We start from the raw sequence: 26,157 nt of genomic DNA, 5'->3' as shown, positions 1-26,157 counted from the left end.
ACCCCTCCTGCCTCTTTCTGCACCTCTGTTGTTTTTTTCTGCAGTACTTTTGCTTCTTACTCTACCTCTCCTGCTTCTTTCTGTACCACTTGTGCTTCTTTCTGCACCCCTCTAGCCTCTTTCTGCAACTCTTCTCCTTCTTTCTGCACTACTCTTGCTTCTTTCTGCACCTCTCTTGCTTATGTCTGCACCACTTGTGCCTCTTTCTGCACGCCTTCCCTCTTTCTGCACCACTCTTCCCTCTTTTTGCACCCCTCTTGCTTTTTTCTGCACCCCTGTTCCTTCTTTCTGCACCCTTCTTTCCTCTTTGGTCTCTTTTTGTACCCCACTTACCTCTTTTAGCACCTCTGTTGCTTTTTTTCTGTAGATCTCTTGCCTCTTTCTGCACATCACTTGCCTCTTTCAGCACCTCTGTTGCCTCTTGTTTCTTTCTGCACTGCTCTTGCTTCTATCTGCACCTCACTTGCCTCTTTCTGACCTTCTCTTGCTTCTTTCTACACCTCTATTGCTTCATTCAGAAATTCTCTTGCCTCTTTTTGCACTTTTCTTTTTTCTTTTCTTTCTGCAACCCTCCTGCCTCTTTATGTAACACTATTTCCTCTTTGTGCATTGCTCCTACCTTTTTTTGCACACCTCTTGCCTCTTTCTACACATCACTTGCCTCTTTCAGCACCCCTGTTGCTTCTTGTTTCTTTCTGCACTGCTCTTGCTTCTATTTGCACCTCACTTGCCTCTTTCTGACCTTCTCTTGTTTCTTTCTACACCTCTATTGCTTCTTTCAGCAATTCTCTTGCCTCTTTTTGGACTTTTCTTCCTTCTTTCTGCAACCCTCCTGCTTCTTTCTATACCTCTCTTGGGATTGGTGTCAGTACAACGCGTTGTATTACAACGCATTCCGTTACAACGCAGATTTAACAACGCGGGATCCATTACAACGGATGTCATTACAATGCATGGCATTACATCGCAGATGCTATTACAACGCATGGCATTACATCGTAAGTATAGGTAAGTTGATTATTTTTTAAAAATGTTATTTAGTTTATTGTAATTAATTTTTTTTAAATAATTTAATTAAAAGACATTTAAAGATTGTCATTAATTTAATTTAATAAAATAATATCTATTTAATAAATGTAAATATAATAAAAATTGTAATTAATTTAATTTAATTAAAAAAAGTAATTAGTTTAATGTACATATTTTTTATAATGAAATTAAATTAAATTAATAATATTAATTTATTTAATTTAATTAATTTAATTAAAAAATATAATTAATGTAAAATAATTAATTTAATTTATTAAATATATTTCAATTAATTTTAAAATGGTAAATATAATTTAATTATCCCTAAACCCAAACCCTGCCCTAAAACCTAAAAACACCCCTGTACCCCTAAACCCAAACCCTGCCCTAAAACCTAAAAACACCCCTGTACCCCAAAACCCAAACCCTGCCCTAAAACCTAAAAACACCCCTGTACCCCAAAACCCAAACCCTGCCCTAAAACCTAAAAACACCCCTGTACCCCAAAACCCAAACCCTGCCCTAAAACCTAAAAACACCCCTGTACCCCAAAACCCAAACCCTGCCCTAAAACCTAAAAACACCCCTGTACCCCAAAACCCAAACCCTACCCTAAAACCTAAAAACACCCCTGTACCCCAAAACCCAAACCCTGCCCTAAAACCTAAAAGCACCCCTGTACCCCAAAACCCAAACCCTGCCCTAAAACCTAAAAACACCCCTGTACCCCAAAACCCAAACCCTGCCCTAAAACCTAAAAACACCCCTGTACCCCAAAACCCAAACCCTGCCCTAAAACCTAAAAGCACCCCTGTACCCCAAAACCCAAACCCTGCCCTAAAACCTAAAAACACCCCTGTACCCCAAAACCCAAACCCTGCCCTAAAACCTAAAAACACCCCTGTACCCCAAAACCCAAACCCTGCCCTAAAACCTAAAAACACCCCTGTACCCCAAAACCCAAACCCTACCCTAAAACCAAAAAACACCCCTGTACCCCAAAACCCAAACCCTGCCCTAAAACCTATAAATACCCAAACACCCCAAAACATATACCTCAGTACCCCAAAACATATACTCCTATATTCATATTTATTTAAAAAATTACTTAAATTAATAAATTTAATTTATAATATTTAAAAACATAAATAAATATTTTTATTTATTTTTATTTATAATTAATAATAATTAAATCAATTATATAATATTAAATAAAATAAAAAAAATGTATATACTTACCAATACTTACGATGTAATGGTATGCGTTGTAACAGTATATGCGATGTAATGCCATGCGTTGTAATGGCATCCGATGTAATGGTTCCTGCGTTGTAATAGCTGCGTTGTAACAGCATTACGACGTAAAAGTTGCGTTGTAAGTGTGCATCACCCTCTCTTGCCTCTTTGCGCACCCCTCCTACCTTTTTCTGCAGCCCTCTTGCCTCTTTTTGCACCTCTGTTGGTTCTTTTTGCACTGCTCTTGCTTCTTTCTGCACCTCACTTGCCTCTTTCTGCACTTCTCTTGCTTCTTTCTGCACCTTTGTTGCTTCTTTCAGCAATTCTCTTGCTTCTTTTTGCACTTTTCTTCCTTATTTCTGCAACCCTCCTGCCTCTTTATGTATCACTTTTGCCTCTTTGTGCATCTCTCCTACCTTTTTCTACACCTCTCTTGCCTCTTTTTGCACCTCTGTTGGGTCTTTATGCACTGCTCTTGCTTCTTTCTGCACCTCACTTGCCTCTTTCTGCACTTCTCTTGCTTCTTTCTACACCTTTGTTGCTTCTTTCAGCAATTCTCTTGCCTCTTTTTGCACTTTTCTTTCTTCTTTTCTTTCTGCAATCCTCCTGCCTCTTTATGTAACACTCTTTCCTCTTTGTGCATCGCTCCTACCTTTTTCTGTACCCCTCTTGCCTCTTTCTGCACCTCTGAGTTAGAGGTACTTTTAATCTTCCTGCCCTATTATGTACGAGGGCCTTACAGGGAAGGTCACACCAATCAAAGTAATAACCCAACCCATAGTGTACCCTAGTGTATGTAAGTTTTTCCACTGTATTCTTAGTGTCTTTCAGCATAGCACTTGCCGGGGGCCTGGCTAGTCAGAGTCAGTTACTACCAGTACCAGTCAGTAAAAAGTTGGGGGCACATGATGACTTTGAAACAAGGCCTTTTTCCTGCTTATCTATTACTTCTTTCTGCACTTTTCATCATCTTTCTGGACTTCTATTGCCTTTTTCTGCATTTCTGTTGTTTCTTTCTGTGCCTCTCTTCCTCTTTCTTCACACGCCCTACCTCTGTAGGCATAGTTAGAAATTAGCATTTGAAAAACCTTAGAAATTCATTGAAAAAACAGAGGTTTTAGGGCCGTTTTAGTTAGAAATTAGCATTTAAAAAACTTCAGAAATTCACTGAAAAAATATAGGTCTCAGGGACGGTATAGTTAGAAATAATCATTTAAACAACCTTTGAAATTCACTGAAAAAAACCATAGGTTTCAGGGTTGTTATAGTGAGAAATTAGCCTTTAAAAAACATTGAAATTCATAAAAAAACATAGGTTTCAGGGATGTTATAGTTAGTTGGACATTTCACTTGTACAAAACCAGAGAAATTCGGCCATTATAGTTAGTTGAGCTAACTATAACTCAGACCCCTGCCATGCACTGCCGATGACGTCACATTTTACATCATTCATGAGATGGTCAGTGACATCACTGATGACATCACTGATGACATCTCAAATGACATCACTGATGACATCATCCATGTGATAATCTGAAGCACCTCCTCACACCCTAATATAACCTTTGATACACCCACTCTAAAATGCAGACTACAATTTTTGAAACCATAGACACACCAAACCCGACCATAGACACACCAAACCCGGTAACTATATACCCACTCACTGATTCCTAGGTCTACACACATGTCCACTCATTCACCGATACAGTTACTCATACATGTAGTCACTCATCAATACAGCCCTATCATATGCACTCATACATATACAGACACTCACATAATACCACTCACCCATAGAGGTACTCACACACCTAGTCAGCTATGCAAAGAATCAATCACACTCCCATGTATTCACCCATACAGTTATACACACACCACTTCACTTATTCATACTAACACATTCTTACTCTCTTCTATAATCACTTACACAAGCACACTCATCCATACAGCCGCTCTCACAGTAACTCACTCTCACATATAGTCATTTATATACTCCAACACTCACATATACTAACTTTCACATATGTAGTTACTCACACATGTACCACTGATATATCCATTCACTCACCAACACAGCCATACACACACTCACCCACACATACATCCCCTCACAGACGTACTCTTGAACCCATACACCCAGTGAATCACCCACTCACACATCCATGCAGTGAGTCACACACACCCCACCCACCCACACAAACACTCAGGCACCCATAGAGATACTCAGACAAGCAATCAATAACCCATATAGACACTCATATAGACACTCATGTAGCTACTCACCAACCCATGCAACCGCTTACACACCTACAGACAGACTGATACAGACATTCACACAGTGTGAATGTCATTTGAGATGTCATCAGTGATGTCACTGACTATGTCATGAATGATGTAATATATGACCTATTTAGCAGTGCATGAGGGGGCACGAGTTATAGTTAGCTCAACTAACTATAACGGCCGAATTTCTCTGGTTGTACGTGTGAAATATCCAACTAACTATAACGTCCCTAAAGCCTATGTTTTTTCAGTGAATATATATATATATGCTAATCCTATGCTTAAAAACTTTGATAGAAAAACAGACATTTGAGGTGAGCAGATCTAGAGTGTCGCTAGTGTTGAGAGTGCCCTAACAGGAGCTGCTTTCCACCTAAACTGAGACCTACCGAGAGTTCTCTCCTTCTTTTTTGCATAATTTATGCGTCACTCTCATATATATGTATACAAGGTCGCCAGTAGGTAGTTATAGTTAGGACCTGGTTTCAAAAGGAAAAACATTTTTTGACTTGGATATAACTTTGGCGTCGTTTTCCCAATATTCATGACATTTTCCACCAAAAATTGTCAAGGTGGGTTCTATTGTTATGGAAAGTTTGTGAGTGATCCGTGCAGTGGGGACTGAGAATTAGAAGCATGAAATTAGGGTGCGTTTGTAATGTCAATTCCCATAGGAACGTTTAGCCACACCTGCAGCCCGAACCACTGAGCGGACTTACACCCAATTTGGCAGGGAGGTAGATGTTGGTTCAAGGATGTGCCTAAATCATATTTGGTGTAAATCCATTCAGCTGTTTTTGAGAAATGTACGTTTAAAATTATAGTAATATCACTGGCCGCAAAGTCTTCACAAACAAAGAGAGCTTGTGCAGGGAAATGCACTGCTCTGATTGGCTGCTAACACTTCATCCAGGAAGTGTTTGCAGCCATCTTGGGACTCGACTTCAAGCCAAGTCCCCCCAAAAAACCTCAAAAGTAAAGAAAAAGGGGCATGGTAGGAATACCCAGAACCTCAAGCCATGGTCTTGGGACCTCCTTGGGACCACTCCAATGCATAAACCATTTTTTTTTTAAAAAGCAAGTGCAGGCTCCTGGGCTTGCTTTAAAATAACCCCTGGGTGGGCCAGGTCCCGGGGGTATATAATGTATGTAGGAGGGGTGCATGGGTCAATTATTAATGCGGGTGGGTCCCGGGAAGTGCTGACTCCCTGGGGCAATTATTAATGCGTGTGGCCCCACTAAACCCGCCCGCAGCCCCAGGGATCGCCACTTCCCCGGGACTAATTTAAAGAATTTTGGGGTCCTCATGGCCACTCCCCAGGGATGGCTCCAGCAATGTCCTGGGGTGCCCACCCGGGGATATTGCAGCTTGCTATGAGAACTTCTCCCACCATGCCAAAGCAAATATTACTCTGCTTCTGGGAAGCGAGAGCTTTAAAAATGCCCTTTCTTCCATGAAGCGGAGCAGAATTGCTTTTGGACAGGGTGAGCGCCCTTTGTCGCAAAGCAATGCTGGCTCCTGCAGGGGGCAGGAAGCCGGCAGGGACTGCATGGGACTTGAGACTCCCCCCGCGTTCCCCAACGAGATGGCCTTGGCTCGGGGAATGGGGTCCCAGGACAAAATTGGCCCAGGAAGGGGGGCCGCGCTGGCTCTCCTCCCACCCCATTAAAAAAATATATATATTAAAGGCCTGCTGCGGGGGATGAGGTCCCCGGGGCCAAAATCGGCCCAGGAAGAGATGCCGCATAGCCCCCATTCACTTTTTAATTCATTGTTTTTTTTAAAAAAGGATCAGACCCCGGGGATGAGGTATCCAGGGCCCAAAATATTCCTGGGAAAGGGTGGCCACGCTGCCCCTCCTTACTAAAATTTCTGTTTTTTAAAATCTGCAACTTGCAGGAGGCCCCACCCCCTTTCTCCACGACTCTGTAAATGCACCTCCTGGTACGCTCCTGGTTGGGGATGAAGTCCCCTTGGCTGCTGAGTGTCCTTAGGGGCCAAGTAAACCTCAGGTTACCTCCAGTAAGTCCCACACAGTGGGATTGCTGAGAGGTGTTCAGAGGTCATGCCCCTTTCTCCACCACTCTGCAAACACGCCTCTCTGCATACTGCTGGTGGGGCTATGACACCCCTTGCCACCTAAGGGATCCAGGACTAAAGAGGATTTATTCCCCCAAGCAGCAGTGGCCCGGAGCCATGTTTGCAGAATGGTGGAGAAAGTAGGAGTGGCCTGCTATCAGATCTCAGCAATCCTGCTGTATGGGAATTACTGGAGGTAATAGAAGGGGTAAGTGGCCCCCAAAGGCCCTCACTAGCCAAGGTTACTTCACCCCCATACTATTAGTGCACCAAGAGGCGTATTTGAAGAGTGGTGGAGAAAGGGGATAGGGCCTGCTATTAGATCTCAACAATCCTGCTGTGTGGGACTTACTGGAGATAACAGGAGGGGTAGTTGGTCCCCAAGGACCCTCTATAGCCAAGGGGACTTCATCCCCCTCTAATAGCGCTCCCGGAGGATTGTTTGCAGAGTAGCAGAAAAAGTGGGGTGACCTGCTATCATATCTCAGCTATCTTGTTGTATGGGTCAACTACCCCACCTCTTACTTCCAGTAAGTTCCACACAGCAGAATTGCTGAGAAGTTGTCAGAGGCATGCCCCCTTTCTCCACCACTCTGCAAACGTGCCTCCTAGTTAGGGGATGAAGACCCCTTGGCTCCAGCGGGACCTTGGGCCAAGAAGCCCTCATGGTACCTCCTGTAAGTCCTACACAGTGGAATTCCTGTGAGTTGGCCGCAGGCCCCACTGCCATTCTCCACTTCTCTGCAAAATGTGACTACTACTTTAAAAACTATAAAACTTCACTGAAAAAAGAAAGGTTACAGGGACATTATAATTAGGAATTAGCATTTAAAACACCTTAGAAATTTACAAAAAAAACAATGGTTACAGGGGCATTATAGTTAGGCTGATATTTCACTTATACAAAACTAGAGAAAATCAGCAGTTATAGTTAGCTGAGCTAACTATAACACATGCCCGTGCAATGCACAGCTTATAACCCCATATATTACACCACTCATGATATGGTCAGTGACATCACTAATGATATCTCAAATGACATCACTAATTACTTCACTGATGACATCATCCACTGACAGACCCACTCCCACCCTACATAACCTCTCATACACTCACTCCAACTTCCACACTACCATTCTCAAAACCATTGACAAAACCATGCCAGCATGTACACACCCACTCACTGATTCATAGGTCTACACACATATCTGCTTAGTCATCCAAATGCCACTCATACACCAACTCACTCTCTAACACAGCCCCTGATATATCCACTAATATACCCATACAGCCACTCAAACACTCTCAGTCACTCATAGAGCTACTCACACACTTACTAACTCACACATAGTCAATCACACAGCCAGTTACTCACCTATACAGTTATATTCAGACACCAACTCACTTATTCATACAGATACTAACACATAGTCACTCACTGATACAGTCACTGACACAAGCACACGCTCACCATACAGCCATTCTCACAATCACTCATACAGTCACTTATATACTCCAACACTCACCCATACTACCTATCACATATGCAGTTACTCACCCATATCCCAATGACTCACCGACACAGCCATACACACATTCACTCACCCATACAGCCCCTCATAGATGCACTCACAAACTCATACAGCCACTGACTCACCCACTCACTCACTCATCCATGTAGGCAGTCACACACACCCTGACCCACCCACAAAAACATTCATACACCCATACAGGTACTCAGACAAGCAATCAATAACCCATACAGCCACTTACACACCATCTGACAAACTGATATAGAAAGTCCCACAACCTAGTCACTTCACTGAGACATGTATAATGACTCACTTATACAGTCAGACAAGCACCCTCTAAATCATCCTTACAGGCACCCATACACCCACTGATTCTTAAATACACCTTGGTGTATATATATATATATTTAACTCTCATAAACTTTTTAAAAACACTCACAGTCACTGGATGATGTCATCAGTGAGGTCATTTGATATGTCATGAGTAGGGGTGGGCGGATAACTCCGTTCCGCCCACGGAATGTGCGGAGATTTGCCCCTTCCGCCTTTCGCAATGTAGGCGGAGAAACAAGGCAAATCTCCGCACACTTAGGGGGTAACGGAAGTTGTCCTCCCGCCCACCGCCCGCCTCCCGCCTCCCGCCCGCATCTCTAAATAACCTTAAAAAGCATTAAATAACATTTAAAATAGCATTACCTTATCGGCGGCACATCCGTCTCCATCGTGCCTTCTTCTGAAGAACTGCGCAGGCGCTTTCCTGGTGAGGAATGCACATGCGCGGGCTCCCGCGCATGCGCAGGTCCCCGAAGAAGGCGCGATGGAGACGGGTGCGATGCGATAAGGTAAGGTTATTTATTTTAAATGTTATTTAAGGCTTTTTAAGGTTATTTAGAGATGCAGGCGGGAGGCGGGCGGGAGGCGGGCATCGCGTAACGGAACTATGCGGAGAGTGCAGAGATTGGTTCAATCTCCGTGCCTCTCCGCATAAGTCCCTTAGGCAACTTACGCCCACCCCTAGTCATGAGTGATGTAATGAGTGATGTCACTGACCATGTCGTGAGTGATGTAATATGTGAGGTCATAAGCAGTGCATTGAAGGGGCGTGAGTTATGATTAGCTCAGCTAACTACAACTGATGAATTTCTGTTGTTTTGTATGAGTGAAATGTCAGCCTAACTATAACGTCCGTGTAACCTTTGCTTTTTTCAGTGAATATTAATATATATATACACACACATTTATATATTACACATATAAATACACACACACACAAACACACATATATATATTGAAAGTCGAAATAAATTATTTCATTGAAAAATCATTTGCGATGGGCTTCTATTTTAAGTACCCCCCGCAATTATTTTCTGTGAGAAAGTGTTGTAGTACCAGTGGTTAACATGTGTGATACTGACCTACTCCAGGTCTGATCAGGAATAGACTCACTCCCATTTTGGGTCCTTTATGGCTGTAATAACTTTTAAAGTGCAGTTTGTGCATTGGAACTGGCTCACTCTTTTATGAATGGATGCATGTCCCTCCGTAAACCTGTTCTTAGCCCTCCCTAAACCCCATCTTACTCCTCCATAAACTCATCCAATTTTGTAGTAAGTATTCCCCATTTTCAAGCCACTCTCCCATCCCACCCACATGTACTAATACAAGATATGTATACATGTGTGGAGATTTCCACACAATAGGTGGTGGAGACCTCCGCACTTAGTTTAGTGAATAGCTTTCTGTAGTATGTGAGTAATATTATTATAGTATTATTAAATATGCTACAAAATGACGTTTTTTTTTTTCTCCCCCCGAGTCCGATGATTATGCCCTTCTACGCTATGGCCCAGAAGGGGTCTGCCAGACTACTACGAAACAAGGGACACAGGCTGTGATAGGCCTTGATGGAGTTCGATCTCCCTGAAAGTTCCTTCCGCCAATGTCACATATCTGTCCGAGTACAGGAAGAGATCATGTCTTCACTGCTCTCTCCTGGAAGGACAATAAGGTGGTTGAATACTTCTTGAAATGAGGATACGACAAATGAGGACAAAAAAAAAATGAAGTTTGTGAAAAGGCTCCTTAGTCTGAAGGTAGAAATCTTGAATTGCCAAGGGCACTAAATGTTTTCGCCTTTTGAGAGGACTTTGGCAGGTCAGAAATTTGAATATTCCCAATTTAAGATTCTCCTGCCAAAACCAACAACATCCAATGGTTATCCATCTTTTAGAGGACTGCACTAGATACAAACTGCAACCTTTCCCACGCTATGATTTTGACTACCTGAATTACAACTGAGGAACTGACTTAGAGTTTGGCAGGAGGAGACATTACCTCCGCCACCTTGACATACTACCACCTGCCAAATTTAGAGCTGAACCAAAGGTAATCTCTGAACTTTGAAGACAACTGCCATTATAGTAGTTCTTTTCAATGTACTAAAAGTTTGGTGGGTGGCCGCCATCAATTCTGATGGCCGTCTTAAAAATTTTTCCTGGGAGTTTTCTGCCAGGGCAGACCGAGTGTTTGGTGGGCAGGTACTGTGTCGCATTTGCTAAATAAATACCCTGTTCTAAATCAAGCACTGAGTCAGAAAATAAATACTCCGAACGGGGGTGCAGAACAGGAATATCGACGTAGAAATATCGAGGGACATAAATATCGCAGCAAAAATATAATGGAGAAGAAATATCGCCAACAGAAATATTGTGGACATGAATATCATATACTTTTCTAAAATATCGATGTATTAAATATCGTTTATAAAAATATAGTTGACAAAAATATCGAATTATTAATAATGTTATGTATTTTTAATGAGAATTGTTTGTCATTTCATTATATGTTTTAAAATTTTAGTAGTTATTAATTTATTTTAAGTTTAATATTGTGTTTTTCTTGTTTAATCAATAACAGTTTAATAATTAGTTGTCAAATAATGTAAAATTAATCAATTAATGAATAATTATGTTAATTGTTTATTTAATTTTAGGTGTGTGTTGTGGTGTTTATATGTGTACATGGTGTGAAGGGTGGTAATTAATTTTAATTGAATAATTATTAAATATTTATAAAATAATTTCCATTAATTAATTAGTAATTATTACTTGTAATTGTGTAATTAATTTTAGGTGTGTGTTGCGGTGTTTATATGTGTAAATGGTGTGAAGGGTGGTAAGTAATTAATTTTTTATGGATTAATTATTAAATATTTATAAATTAAATTCTATTAATTAATTAGTAATTAGTAATTGTAATTGTGTAATTAATTTTGGGTGCGTGTTGTGTATATTATAGTGTTAATCAATGTGTAATTAATGATTTTTTATTATCTTTGTTAATCACATATTTCATTTTATATATTAATACTGTTAATATTGGAAATTACATTTATTAAAAATGTTGATGTTTCTGATGTTTATTGTTGTGGAATCCAGCACTTTACCTACTGTTGCACTCATTGTAGTTAGAATAGTAATTTTTACCCCTACGCTATCCAACGCTTTCCCTACTGCTGCACTCACTGGAGTGGGAATAGTATTTTTTACCCCTACGCTATCCAGCTCTTTCCCAACAGTAGCACTCACTGGAGTGGGATTACAAATGTTTACCCCTCCTCTATCCAACACTTTCTCTACTGTTGCACTCACTGGAGTGGGAATAGTAATTTTTACCCCTACACTATCCAGCGCGTTCCCTACTGTTGCACTCACTGGAGTGAGAATTGTAATTTTTACCCCTCCGCTATCCAGTCCTTTCCCTAATGTTGCGCTCACTGGAGTGGGAATAGTAATTTTTACCCCTACGCTATCCAACGCTTTCCCTACTGTTGCACTCACTGGAGTGGGAATAGTAATTTTTACCCCTCCGCTATGCAGTCCTTTCCCTACTGTTGCACTCACTGGAGAGGGATTAGTAATTGTTACCCCTTTCCTATCCAGAGCTTTCCCTACTGTTGTACTCACTGGAGGGAGAATAGTCATTTTTACCCCCTCGCTATCCAATGTTTCCACTACTATTGTGTTTATTTTGTTATTAAATGTATGTTATATATTTTATTAAATAGTTTAATGTGGTAATTAAATGTAGAATATTTTATTTAATTTTAAATTATTTATATGTGTATATTTTATTTTATATAATTTAAAAGTTTATAAATTAAATAAAGATAATAGTTAAGAAAATGTATTTAAGCAAATATATATATATATGTACACTTTTTGTGTTTATATTAATTAAATTAAGTTAATTAGTTATAATTAGTTCAAATATAAATTAAATTAAGTTTATTTTGTTAATAATATTAATATTAGTTATTGAATTTTATTTAAGTCATGTAATTTTTTTAAGTCGATATTTTTTACTTTTATATTTATTACATCGATATTTTTGTGTCGATATTATTGTATTTATCTGTTTATGTATAGGAAGTTGATATTTTTTAAATCGATATTTTCACATCAATATTGTTTTTATAGTAATTTTTAATATCGTTATTTTAACATGGAACCCAGAACGGGAAGTCCCGCTTTGGGTATTCAACATCTGTTTCAATGCAGTTAGCCTGAAATTGCATCTTGATCCTTTTCAACCATGAATAGTGATGTCTGATTAGCGCTTTGCTTTTTAATGGTGCTTTTTGCCATAATTCCTTAAAAATGTATAGCTTCAGTGCCCCTTATTGGATTTTGGTCTTTGTGGTGTCCGTTTTCTTATTTAAGTTTTCTTTAATTTTATAAATTATTTGTGGGGTTTTTACTGTGTTGTGTTTTAACTTCAAACATTTTTAGACCTGCCCTGTAGTCTTTTTTGCTTCTATGGAATTAGTTACACTAATTCTTACTATTGCAATGGAAGAAGGGAATACATTAAGTTGCGCATCTGCAACATGTGCATTGAGATATGAGACAACAACAAGTTTGATGACAGTTTTTCTTGAGAGGCAAGGGTGGTGCTGCAACAACCCAAGAAACACCCTACTACTTATGGTGTTGTGCATGGTTGCCTAGTAATCAAGTACCACTGTCTTGGCATACATATGGACGGTTAGAGCACGAGAAAATAAACAATAACATCATTAAATAAGTGGTACAATAGTCCGGTCACATTGTGCTTTGTCATGAATTCATTTATCTTCTTCATTGGATGAGAGGTAGTACCAGCATTGATTAAGTGATGTGTGGATGAAACACATGTTGACTGTTCATATTCTGTATGTTAAATCTTTTTCACTTCCTATACTACCTCTCAAATTTATTTTCTCGTGTGCTCCAACATTCCTTAGTTGGACTATGACACCTGAAATCACTGATCTGTAGGTGAAAAGTTGACAAATGTATTCCTGCACTATTATTATTTTAAGAAGTAGAATTAGCGTTACTAGAGCATTATTATTAATATTATTACTATTGTTGTTATTGCTGTTGTTTTTGTTGGTGTTAATATTATTACTTATTAGTAATACTATTATTAGTAGCACAAGTTGTAGTAGTATCAGCATTAATGATAGTAATAAAATACTACTAATACTCTATGATTGTTATTATCATCATCATTATTACCATCGTTATTATTGTTATTATTATTAGATATCTTCTTACATAATTATATATTCTTTTGTCAGCTACCACACTAACTTGGGGTTTCATACTGGAAATTATCACTCCCTCCGCTGCTTCTACCCACAAGCACCAAGCAGTTCTTCATTTGAGCTGGTTGTTGCAGGTAGGGCCCGCCGGTACTCATTTTTGGGGAGCAGCACTTATGTTTCCTCATCAGACATTGGCTGAGAGCAAGAGAGGGCAAAACAAACACGGGAAAGAAGGTATAAGAGAAAGACTAAAAAGTTGTTACAAGGGGAGAAAGCAGGAACCCACAAGAGAGAGATAAAGGAACACAGTGTTTCTGGTAGTGTATTAAAGAGGCATGGGTTGGAATCAAGACTAATTATTAGGGGTGCTGATATTTAATAGCACTGGCTGCGGGCTTCTGAGCAGAGCTTTGGGAACTGGATGACAAATATTTTTCTGCCCTCTTACAAGTGCCATAGGATATAATGCACTTGCAACAAGGCGGACAGGATAGCCATCATGTTTATGATGGATTAACTTGTCTGCCAAACTCTAAGCGAGGTCCTACGTATTGTACTAGTATCATACCGTATTACCTTGATATGGTTAGCTCCCCATTGAACCCACCTTGTAGATATATATTGTTTTCATTTTTTAGGATGATGAAATAGCAGGTCAGGAAAAGCAGGGAATAGAGGTTCCAATAACCTTGAGAATTATGAAATGGAAATATAAGTCTATGGGCCAGATGTAGGTGGCTAAATACTGGTCGGTAACGCCGAAATTTGGTACATTTCAGCGTTACCGACCGGTATTTAGCCATGTGTGATGTAGGTGACTTTAAACCTACATGCAAACTAAGGAATCGCTAAATAGCGATTCCTTATTTTGCTCTTGCATTTAAGGAATCGGATATACTGATTCCTTAAATGCAATGTAGGTAGCACTAAAAACAGTGCACCTCAGCCTTAAGGAATCGCTATTTAGCACCAACTCCAAGTTGGTGGTAAGTAACGATTTCCTTACAAAAAGCACGTTTTTGCTTTTTTTATTGTGCCATGTGGCACGTATCCATGCCCTTAGGGCATGTATGTGCACCACATGTTCACACATGCAGATTTCAGGGGTGCAACAGGGTGTCCTTTGGACACCCTGTCACCCTTGAAATACCTCCCGCTATTAACGATTCGGTAATACCGAATGGCTGATAGTGAATCTCTTCCCATTCATTCCTATGGGCCTCCTAGCCCATAGGAATGAATGGCTAGGTAGTCCTTAATAACAAATCAGAATTACCGATTCGTTATTAAGGAATGTTAAGGAATCGGTAATATTTTAGCGATTCCTACCTACATTCCACTTAGCGATTCCTTAATAGCGATTCGGTAATAATCGATATTAAGGAATCGCTAAATGGAAGTTACCTACATCTGGCCCCTAGTCTTCAGCGTAGTGACTTTTAGTTTCGGCCATTAGGAGCAGAGAGCTGCGAGTGAATGCACGCTGCTCGGCTACTTACCACACTTAACCTGACCGCATTTTAAAGTGTTCTTAAACTGTTTTTACTTTGTTTGTCACTTTGTTTAAAATTTAAATCAATTGATTGCATGACCTTATTGCCGCACTTACCATGCATCACTGGGGTAACCCGGCAACCTAGGCCGCCATTTTGGGCAGGGCGCGCTGTAGTTGTTTGAGACTCTGCACGTACAAATGCGCGCTGCGCGGACACCAGTGCCATTAGGAGCAGAGAGCTGCCAGTGAATGAACGCAGCTCGGCTATTTCCCGTACTTTACCTGGCCGCATTTTAAAGTGTTCTTAAACTGTTTTTACTGTGTATGTCACTTTGTTTAAAATTGAAATCAATAGATTGCACGACCGCATTGCCGCACTTACCACGCATCACTGGGGTAACCCGGCAACCTAGGCTGACATTTTGGGCAGGGCATGCTTTAGTTGTTTGGGACTCTGCACGTAAAAATGTGCACTGCACGGACGCGCGCAGCGGGCGTGCCTAAGGCAAGCTGAAGATGCGCCTAAGGCAAGCCGGTCTGCGCCCATCAGCATCCTGGAAGCGGCCAGCGCCAGCCACGCTACCCATTTCTTAACGGAGACGCCAGACAGCTGCTTGTGCTTTGTCCTACAGTCATGCTGAGCTGTTTGCAATAGGTGCACACCATGATAAGTGTGGGAGACACTGGATGGTTTTAGATTACCCCAATAGGAGTTGAGAAAATTGTAACCTCAGTTTTTGCACCGAACTGGCAGCTTGTGTCCCTCCCGCCCCTTCCCCTCTTGCCGCTCCGAAAGGGCTTTGCATTTGGGCGACCTTAATCAATTCCCGCTCATTAGTAAAGCACGCCCTGGATATCTTTGAGCTCCTCTCGGATGAGCTGCTTGATCTATTATTTATAACCGAGATGTGCCTCAATGAATTTTCCACCCCAGTTATTGAATTACCCATCCCGGTGGGGTACAAAATAGCCAGAGCTGACCGCAAAGTGGGAAGAGGTGGAAGTACAGCGGTGGTGTTTAGGACATGTGGGTTTTTACCTGTGGGGAGACTCAGAATATTGGGGACGGGGAGGCACTTGATTTCTCTATCACCATATCCCCCCACTTCGCGTTGGGTGGCACATTGGAGTATAGATCCCCCGGCCCTACTGGAGCTTTTTTGAAAGCTCTAGATGAGGTCATTGTTCTGAGGACTTTGTGCTTCTCGGATTTCCTACTTCTTGGGGACTTCAACGTTCATTTGGATTGCGTAGAGGCGAGTGACACTAGGGATTTTTGTAATTCACTCAACCTGGCTCAACTCACCCAATGGGTTAGCTCCCCTTCACATAGTGGGGGGCACATTTTAGACTCGGTCTGCTCCAATTTCCCTTTAAATGTCAAGGAACCCCTCCAAGTTTCTTGGTCGGATCACTTTTTGATCCATTTCTCATGGACCATTCAGATGCCTTACTCTTCCAAAGCAGACCCTCTCAAAGAATTGACCCTTCTGCGCTGAGTAGAGTCCTGTCAGACACACCCCCTACTGTTGCCAAGGATTTGGATGATGCCTTAGAGAGCTTCACTAACTGGATTTCACAGGCCGTGGAATATCTATCCTGCCTCTCTCTAATAAGCAAGTAAGAAATGCCCCCTCTAAACCTTGGTATTCTAGTCAGATCAAGGAGCTAAAACAGATCTGTAAAAAACTGGAGCGTAGCTGGAGACAGGCCTACTGCCCCCGGGACCAAGAAGCATTAAGGAAGGCTCAGAGAGAATATTATGCTGCTATCCGACAAGCTAAAAGCAGCTATTATGCAGTGCGCATTGCCATGTCTAAAAACAACTCTAAGGAAAAAAATTATAATTGGCCAGCGCTTTTTATCCCCCAGCGCAGAGCACATTACTAGAGCGCATTACCCTCCCTGCCTCTGAACACATGGTGTGACAAGATTCAGGCAATCCAGGACAGTTTTTGGATTAGCACACCTGGGCAGGTGGGGTCCCCCATTCAGAATGCCCCAGTCTCGGATTCATCTATCTCTTCCGAGATGGGATTTTCGCCCATTGCCTCGTCTGACTTACTGTCCATCCTTAAATCATTGAAACCGGGTTCTCCAGCCGACTCTTGTCTGGCTAGGCTGCTAGCGGCAGTCGATGAGGTGGTCAACCCTGAGGTTAATGCCATCATTAATTTGTCCCTTCAGACTGTGACAGTCCCCCTGGAGTGGAAACAGGCCAAGCTGCTACCACTATTAAAAAAACATCTTTAGACCCTTCTATGCTAGCTAGCTACCGACCTATCTCCCTACTCCCGTCAGTGGCAAAAGTATGTGAGAAAGCGGTCCATAAACAACCCACCATTTTTGTTGAGACATCTGGCGCTCTCCACCCTGCCCAATCGGGATTCAGGGCCTCTGATAGCACAGAGACGGCCCTGGTTGAGGTGTCGGAGGCTATAAGAGAATGCTTGTATGCAGGCAGCAGCTCTGATCTTATTGCATCTTTCTGCCGCCTTTGATGCGGTGCCCCACCGCCAACTACTGGCCCAGCTGTCAAGCATTAGCATATCGGGTATGGCTTGGGATGGGCTCAAATCATTTCTAGAGGATAGAACACAGCAGGTATGGCTTCCTCCGTTCTCCTCAGCCTGAAGAAAGGTGACCACGGGAGTGCCGCAGGGCTCCTCTCTGAGTCCCCTTCTTTTTAATCTATTTGTTACCGGACGGATTTACCTAGCAGAGGAGCTGGGAGCTAAGATTATAGCTTATGCAGATGATACACAGCTCCTCTTCACATGGAAGGAAAACGACTTGTTCCCGGATTGAGCTAATAACTGTCTTTCGGCCATTTTTAAATGGCTTGCACTGCTCAGCTCAAGCGCAATGAGGACAAGTCGGAGGTACTTATGTATGGGTCTTCTCCCCCACAATTTAGGGAGGCTCTATGGCCTACAGAGTACCCTATGCTGAATTATATTGGCAACCTGGTTAAGAATCTGGCGGTCTGGTTCAGTGAGGACCTCCGATTTTCTACGCAGATAAAAAAAACTTTGCGCGTGTGTGCTTTGGCACACTGAAATCGCTCAGGAAGTTCCTTCCACTGCCACACAGACCTGCCAACTAAATGGTGACTTGTGCCCTCATTTTGTCTTACATCGACTATGCCAATGCACTGTATATTGGCTTGCCTGGCTACCAGCTGAAAAAATTGCAAACTATACAGAATGCCGCAGTGAGAGCTCTGCTCGGCATCTCAGGAAGAACAAGCACAAACAACATCTTTGGGACGTACATTGTCTTCCTGTGGCTCAACCTGTCCAGTTTAAAGCCCTTATTCTAGCACATAGAGCTCTCCACGGATCAGGGCCAGCCTATCGCTTTGGTTTTTACGTTCCCTGAAGACAATTGTGTTCTGCCACACAGCAGCTGGCAGTGATACCCCACATTCGCTCGAATGAGGGGCATTTCACTATCTTTTAAGGCAGCTGAGGCCTGAAATTCCCTTCCATATGAACTGCAGAATACACAAGAACCCAGGCTGTTTAAGAAGCAGCTAAAGACCCTGCTCTTTAACTAATTCACAACCACTCTCCGCTCTGTCCTATTGGCAGTTGGCTTCCGCGCCAGGACACTCTTGAGTATCCGTGCGCGCTATAAGTTCTAATAACATAACATAACATAACATAACTTAACAGAGATGTAAACAGTACATCAACGCACACTATACATTTTCATTCAAAAGCTCTGATAACTGCCTTTGGCATTGACTCTTGTTAGAATATTAGATAAATGTTTCATGCTTATTGGATGCTGTTTTTGTAGGGTAACTTCCCTAACTGCAGTAGAGCTTCAGTAGAACAGTCTCTTCAGTGCCAAAAGATTACTTTTTTGTGGATTAGTACTATACAAAAACAATGAACATAAGATTAAATGATTCAGAGTCAGCATAATGTCAAATACATGAGAGAAATAAGATATAATGGAATGGGCTGTGATACCTTACTGTTGAAAGGACATTTTTATCAATGAATAAGGGAGGTATTGTGAGTTTGACAGATTACTGTCTGTCAAAATCAGAAATGACCTCCAGTCCAGTGCCATCTCTGTACATTGAAGGAACCACCATCATCTCATTTCCTTTCGTTGTACAAAACGTTGGATGGCGGCTGCCATCAGTTTTGATGACCATCCACCAAACCTACTCCCAAAGCGAGAGTTGATTTCTAAAAATAAAGATAAAACAAATTATGTAGAGGTCATTATTAGTTTTTTCCTGTTCATAGCAGTGACGGACAGGGGAAAAAAGACATTACACCAGCCACCCTAAATAGGGCGGAAGTTATAATGTCCTTCTGCTGCCCCTACTCAGCCAGGCCATTAAAGGAAGTATTCCATCGACGGAGCCAACGGATTTCCCATTGATGGTATACTTAAAGTCTGCCTATCTGTAAATGAGGTGGCCAGACCGAGTGCTTGGGGGACAGGGTTAAGCATGGGCGTAAAATCCATTCCGCTCGCGGATTTTGCGGTAAATTCGCAATCCGCGGACTCTCGCGAACTTGCCGAAAATTCGTAAAATCCGTGCAAAGCGGATTTTTTGCTTGGTCGCACTTGCCAACTAGAATACTATACAATTTCGCGGGAGTAAACACTTGCGAACACGTAGATGCGGCGGGCAGCGACAATCTCGCAATTGCGAGATTGCAAAATTTGCAATTTCGCACAAGAAATCCACCAGCAGGCAGCATAAACCTTGAAAATTATGATTTTTATCAGAATAACTCCTCCGGTTGACATTTGCCTGCACTTTTTCTTTGCAAGGAGTCCATTTTGGTGGGTGGGGGTGGGAGGAAGGAAGTGCCCCACAGTCTCCAACTTCCTGTTCCTGTCCACCAGGCTCCTCCCAGTGCTTTCTTCATGTGCTGGTCACTTTGATTTGGACCTTGACCTGGAAGGAATACTTTTTGTGGATGCTGCTGGATATTTGGATTTTTGCAAAACTGAAAGCACTCAGCAGGTGCAAAAGTTCAATCTTATCATTAGTAACCATTCCCTGTAGTGCTTCCTGAGGGGCCCCTCCAGAGTTCATTTGCCTACTTGCAACTATTCTATGACCCTGCTCTGACCCTCACAGCAGGCTCAGAGAATAGCTACAAGTATACAACAAAGGTCCTGTTAAAAAAATTACACTGCAACAGAAAGCAATTACAGACAAAACTGAAAGCACTCAGCAGGTGCAAAAGTTCAATCTTATCATTAGTAACCATTCCCTGTAGTGCTTCCTGAAGGGCCCCTTCAGAGTTCACAAAGGTCCTGTGAAGAAAAAATTGCACTGCAACAGAAAGCAAATTACAGATAAGGAAGCAGGTGCCAGCCAGACTGGAAGTTTAAATTCAGTGACACATTAATCAACCCCAAATTAATTCATGTCAGTTGAAGCAGGGCAGGTGTGCTTGCTTTTTTTCACCCCCATAATCTACAGTGATAAACCAACCAGAGGGTGGCAGTGATGTACCAGAGGGTGGCATGGGTGTACCAGAGGGTGGCAGTGGTGAAACAGAGGGTGCTGTGAACCTGTGATGATGAACCAGATGTAGAAACAACATAGTCGCGGCCGTTGCTCGCCGACAAGTAAGTTCGCAATTGCGAACTGGCACAGAACCCTCGCGAACTGGCAGAAATCCTTGCGAACACAAAAAAAAAGAAAATCCGCAAATTCGTGAGAGTTTGTGGATTTTGCGGATTGCGAATCCGTAAATACGCAAGTTCGCGGATTGCCAATTCGCAAAATCCGCCCATGACTCCTTCCCATTTGTGATGGAGTACCCTGTTCTCCAAAATTAAATCAGGACCCAAAAATGTTTGTTGAGTATAGCATAAAAAAACTCATAATTTAAAGATTATCTAGAATAGACACAAACGGCAGAGACACTGATAAGTCAGGTTCGACGTGCAAATAGAGGATGTTTTGAGAAACCCCTGCACATTTATAGGAAGGCCTCTGCCCCCCTGCTGTCCTTCTTTTGAAGCTTTGCTACCTAGTCATGTAGCTCATGCACACTCTTCTCTTCTGCCACCCATTTTTCTTAGGCAAAGCTATGACAAACTCATTAGAAAACCCAGTATGGAAAATATGTTTTAGAGAAATCATGGTAAAGAATGGTTATGATATGTTTTGCATTATCTCGGAAGACATTCTACATTCTTCATATTTTCTCCCAAAGATATTGGGTAGTGTCATCAATTCACCATAGTTTCATTTAAATAATGTTCTTTATTAATGTATTTCTTTTTATTGAGACATGGCATGATCATACCTATTTTCCAAGGAACTTTCTGTCGATATTAATAACATAAAATTGCAGGCCAGTCAATGTATGTCTTGGAGTTCTGTAGTAATCGACTATCATTTCTTCACTTTATGAATTACAGACTACTATCACTATCTCTTTTGTGTTACACGATGTACTCGCTAAATATTACAGATTCGCACAGAGCCCAATGCCTTGTGGAGATGCATTGGTTTGCATTCAACTTAATTGAAAAGCAATGCAAAGATTATTATTGGGCAACTATACAGACACAAAGTCATTGTCTCCCCTCTCTTCTCACCCCCAACGAGGATTGTTTGCTAACCCCACTTTGGAAATATTTCCAAAGCCAAATGCAGCATCATTTTTGTTATTTAAAGTTTGCATTTTGTGAAGATGACTTGGCAGGCCTGCACGTACAAATCTGGCAGGATGCAGCCAGTTCGCATTTAGCACTAACAAACCAAGGATATGCTGACACAACAGAACACTTTAATCATCATTGCAACAAGCCGGATAAAATCCAGTAGCGCGCTGCCAACTCTTCCCACTGTGAGAACCAATGGTGCAGCTCTTTGCTCCTTCCCGCCCCTCCCTCTGGAGAGTACGGGTTTTCTCTTGTTGTTTCAACTTAAGGGAAAAAAACTAAGTTGGGCAAGACTTTGTTCAGTTTCATGAGCTACAGACATTCCTACTGGCTAAGAAAATACTAGTATTAAACTTTCCAACACAGTAAGGGTTTGTAACAAATGTTACACATAAATGATAATGTACTCCAATAGCTTTGAGTTCATCTGAACTAGAAATACCTTGACGCCTACAAACAAAGAACGAGTTTTAGATTTTTTTTCTCTTTCCCAATGAATACTGTTAAGTAAAACAAAATTAAACACAATCCAATTAGTGATGGCAAATTCCAAATTCGACATTTGCAACTGCACAGATGGCTCATATTTTCACACACGGGTCCTTTCCAACAACTGAGCACCTTTTACAACATTCTTTATCCCACATTACATCTTGTGGTCGATAGGAGCAAGGATCCCAGGCGTGGTCAATGGCATTCGGTCTCTGCTGGAGAAAAAAATTAAATAGCGGACGGTTATATATTTTTATTTTACCAATTAGCAATAGTGCAAGGAAAAGAACATTTTTAGTGTCACATGCCACAAAGCACATCTTTTTTGGTGTAAGAATACTGCTGAAATGGTCAAACAGAGACCAGGAGTTGGTCTGGCAGTATTACCTTAGTAAGCATCTGGGGCCAACTGTACGACCATTCCGTTTTGCAGGCCGCAAATTGCGATTTTGTGCGACTCGCAAAATGGAATGTACACAGTGGCAGCTCCTCCGCTAAGGCAGAGGACCGTCACCCCACTGCTTTTAAGCAGTGCAACTAAAGGAAAAATAAAATCATAATAACTGTAAGTTATTATGATTTTATTTTTTCCCTTATTGCAGCAGCTTTGCGGGCAGGGGAGGGAAGGTGTGGTTTGCACTCCCTAAAGTGGACATTAATGTTTGGCTGGCCCTCTCGAGCCGGCCAATCATTCATGCGCATTTTGCATGTTTTCCAACTAGGCTGCATTACAGCCTCGGTGGCGAGCATGATGGAGCAAGGATTTGCACGTTACGCGACTTGCTTGAACTCATGAACCACGAATAACTTTAACAGAATAACCCAAAATGTTTTGTCTTACTAACTTCCCTTTATTTTGACAATCGGGGTGTCCTAGCGAAGCTTGCCTATGTGTTACTTAAATTTAATAACGCTTGTCATTAAAGATGGCCGCTGCTTGGCGGGTTTTCTTCTGCGCATGCGTTAGTCACTCTCACGTGACGTGACGTACTTGCAGTTCTGGTGGGAATCTTTGCGCCTGCGCACTAGCATTAAGATGGCCGCTTTGTGTTCTCACATGCAGAAGCTTGCGCTGCTGCTTTTGCGCTACTGTTTGTGTGCCTCTAAAACTAATGCTATAGTTATTATAATGTATGGGGTATAGAGTAGCTATTCACGGTATACAGTGTATTCATTTTTTCTTATATTTCTAATTTGTTTCCACTTACTTTTCATGTATCGTAACTCTTGGGCCTGGGAGGGAAGCAAACCCCATCTTAGAAGTCCGTACTGCGCATGTCACCCTGGCAGAGGGAAGAAAACCTTGTAACAGTAGAACTCAGCCAGCTGGCAGCCACAGCCAAGATGCTCCTGAGAAAGTGACCTGCGACCCAGCAGAATGAAGCTGAACTGTCCTGCAAAAGCAACAATTGTATATAATCCATTGTATTCTGTAGAACGTCTCATGGGAACCCCAAATTCAAATAGGCGGTTTCAGAATATGCTAATGAAGTCTTGTAAAGGTGAAATGCGGTTGGTGTGTTGACCTATCCTACTTGTGGACCAATCGAAATTGGGGATTCTTGCACTTGCAACATTTGGGGGGTGGTACACTGACCCGAAAACAGTATAACTAGCCTAGGTTTAGCTAGAGAATTTGTCCGACTTGTCCAAATAGCTGACCTGTCACTGACCCAACGCACTCAATAGGTGATTGATACAGAGGGCTGCGGAGCACTCTGTCCGAACTTTCCATAGACTCCAGAGGTTTTAAACCTTAAGTGCTGGCGGAGCACTTTGCTAGGAAAATCGAAAACCCAATCGGGGTTCTGACTGGCAGCTGCAGAGAGGGTGGAGCGCAGGCGTTGCTTCCGAACTGTGGGTGCTGGTCTTAACTTGGTGGTCCTGTCCTGATCCTAATCTGGGTTTCCTGTCCTGTCCTGGGGTGTCCATTCTGCACCTGCTGTCCTACTGATGACTGTCCTTCCTTGGGGTTTCTCCCGTCCTTAACTGACCTGTGGCCAGGGTTGGTCTTCAAACCATACTAGGTAAATATAGTGCTGAAACTCTATTCTGCACCTTCTATGTTCTGTCATTTGCTTTAATAAAGACATACCTTTGCGCATATCGATTTTCCATGCTTTTTCGCAAACTACTGAATGAAAAGCTCATACGTCATTGTTGTTATTTAGCATGTTCCTAATTTTTCCCTTCCCTTAAATACTTTTCTCGATACTGTTTAAGAACTTATCTTTATTTTAAGTTTGACTCAATGATGGTCCTGAAATTTTAGTATGTTCCACTTTTTCCCCTCCCATAGGCATATGTTATCTTTGAGCTCTCGTAATTCAAATCCAAAGTTCTTTTCCATTTCCATTTATCTAGGGAAGGTTTTCAACTGTGACATTCTAGTATGTTCTTTAATCTTTCCCGTGTTTAGGTATTCCCATTTAAAGTCTAAACTCTGAAATTTCTGATTAAGCATGTTCCCTGTTCTTACCTTCCTCTAGACTCACAGATAGGTTAGCTTGATTTATTTCTTATATGGATATGTGCTTTTTGTAATCTTGGTTATCGATTGCTTAATTATAGTAAATCTAATGCTTTCTGAAACTGGATCTGAAATCTAGATAAAGGTTTTAAAACTTTCCCAGAGTCTGTGGTCTTTATGAAGAGTACAAAAGAATATATGTTGGTATTTTGATGTCTGCCTTTCTTCACAGCTAGCTCCCTGATCCATCGTGGTCTTTAGGTACCCGTAATGGTGGATTGGTAAGTCGGGTACAGTACAAATATATAGGAAGGGACAAGTGATACTGGTAGTAGAGCGTAAGGTTACCCGATTAATGTATATAATAGATTGAAATTTATGGGCCCGATACGTATTATGGTAAAATTAGTTAGTCGGGTGACCTGCGCGCTCTATCAGTATTTTCTGGTAGCAGAGGAAATGGTTAGGGACTAGTTAAAGTTAGGTAGGACTGGTTGAGATAAGTGGGTTATATGCTGCTAAAAAGTTATTGCTACTAATTGTGAAAATATTGCTGCTAAACTGTGAACGTTTTATGGCTGCTAGATTGATTAATCACGTGAAATGTTTTTTGCTTTGAAAAATTATGAAATGTTTTAAATTGTTTTTCTTGCTGCTATATTGATACATGTATTAACAAAACTCGTTAGTGATTGTTATATGTTTGTCTGGAATCCCCGGGGAATTGAATAGCGGGTGGTGAGGAGAATCCACGCCGTGGTGAGGTCATTGGCTCGAGGAAAATTGGTGCAGGTTAGGCAGAACTGGAAGCACTAATTAGGGTTTTTTCTGAATGTATGTATGAATAAATGATAGCAAAGAGTTCGCTGGCAAAACTTCTATTGTGATATCACCTAGTAAGGGTCACACGGAAGGAGTAGCAGGCTCGTCTAAGCTTGATTGTTAGCAAAAGAGTTCGCTGGTGAAACTTTAGGCTTAGTATATATCCCGAAAAGAAGTGGATGAGTCAAAAGAAGTAGCAGGTTCTCTAATGCTTGAGTGAAGGGTAGGCAGAAGAGATCTATCCGTAGTGTATGAAAAGTAGACAGAAGAGGTTTACTTGCAGTAAAACGTATATTTCCTTTCTAGACAATCGAGTACAGTGGCAAATGTGTTTTCGTTGTTAATTAACTAACGCACTTGCACTTTAAGAGAGAGATTAAGTTCCGTTACCTTGTGAGGGAGGGAGTCAGTTGCGGAGCTGCTCTGACGTCACTCTGTGCCGCGCTGGTATTGGACGAGACAGCA

Source organism: Lissotriton helveticus, chromosome 9 (assembly GCF_964261635.1).
Source record: "Lissotriton helveticus chromosome 9, aLisHel1.1, whole genome shotgun sequence".
In the NCBI taxonomy this organism is placed as follows: domain Eukaryota; kingdom Metazoa; phylum Chordata; class Amphibia; order Caudata; family Salamandridae; genus Lissotriton; species Lissotriton helveticus.
This window is presented reverse-complemented; position numbering follows the sequence as displayed.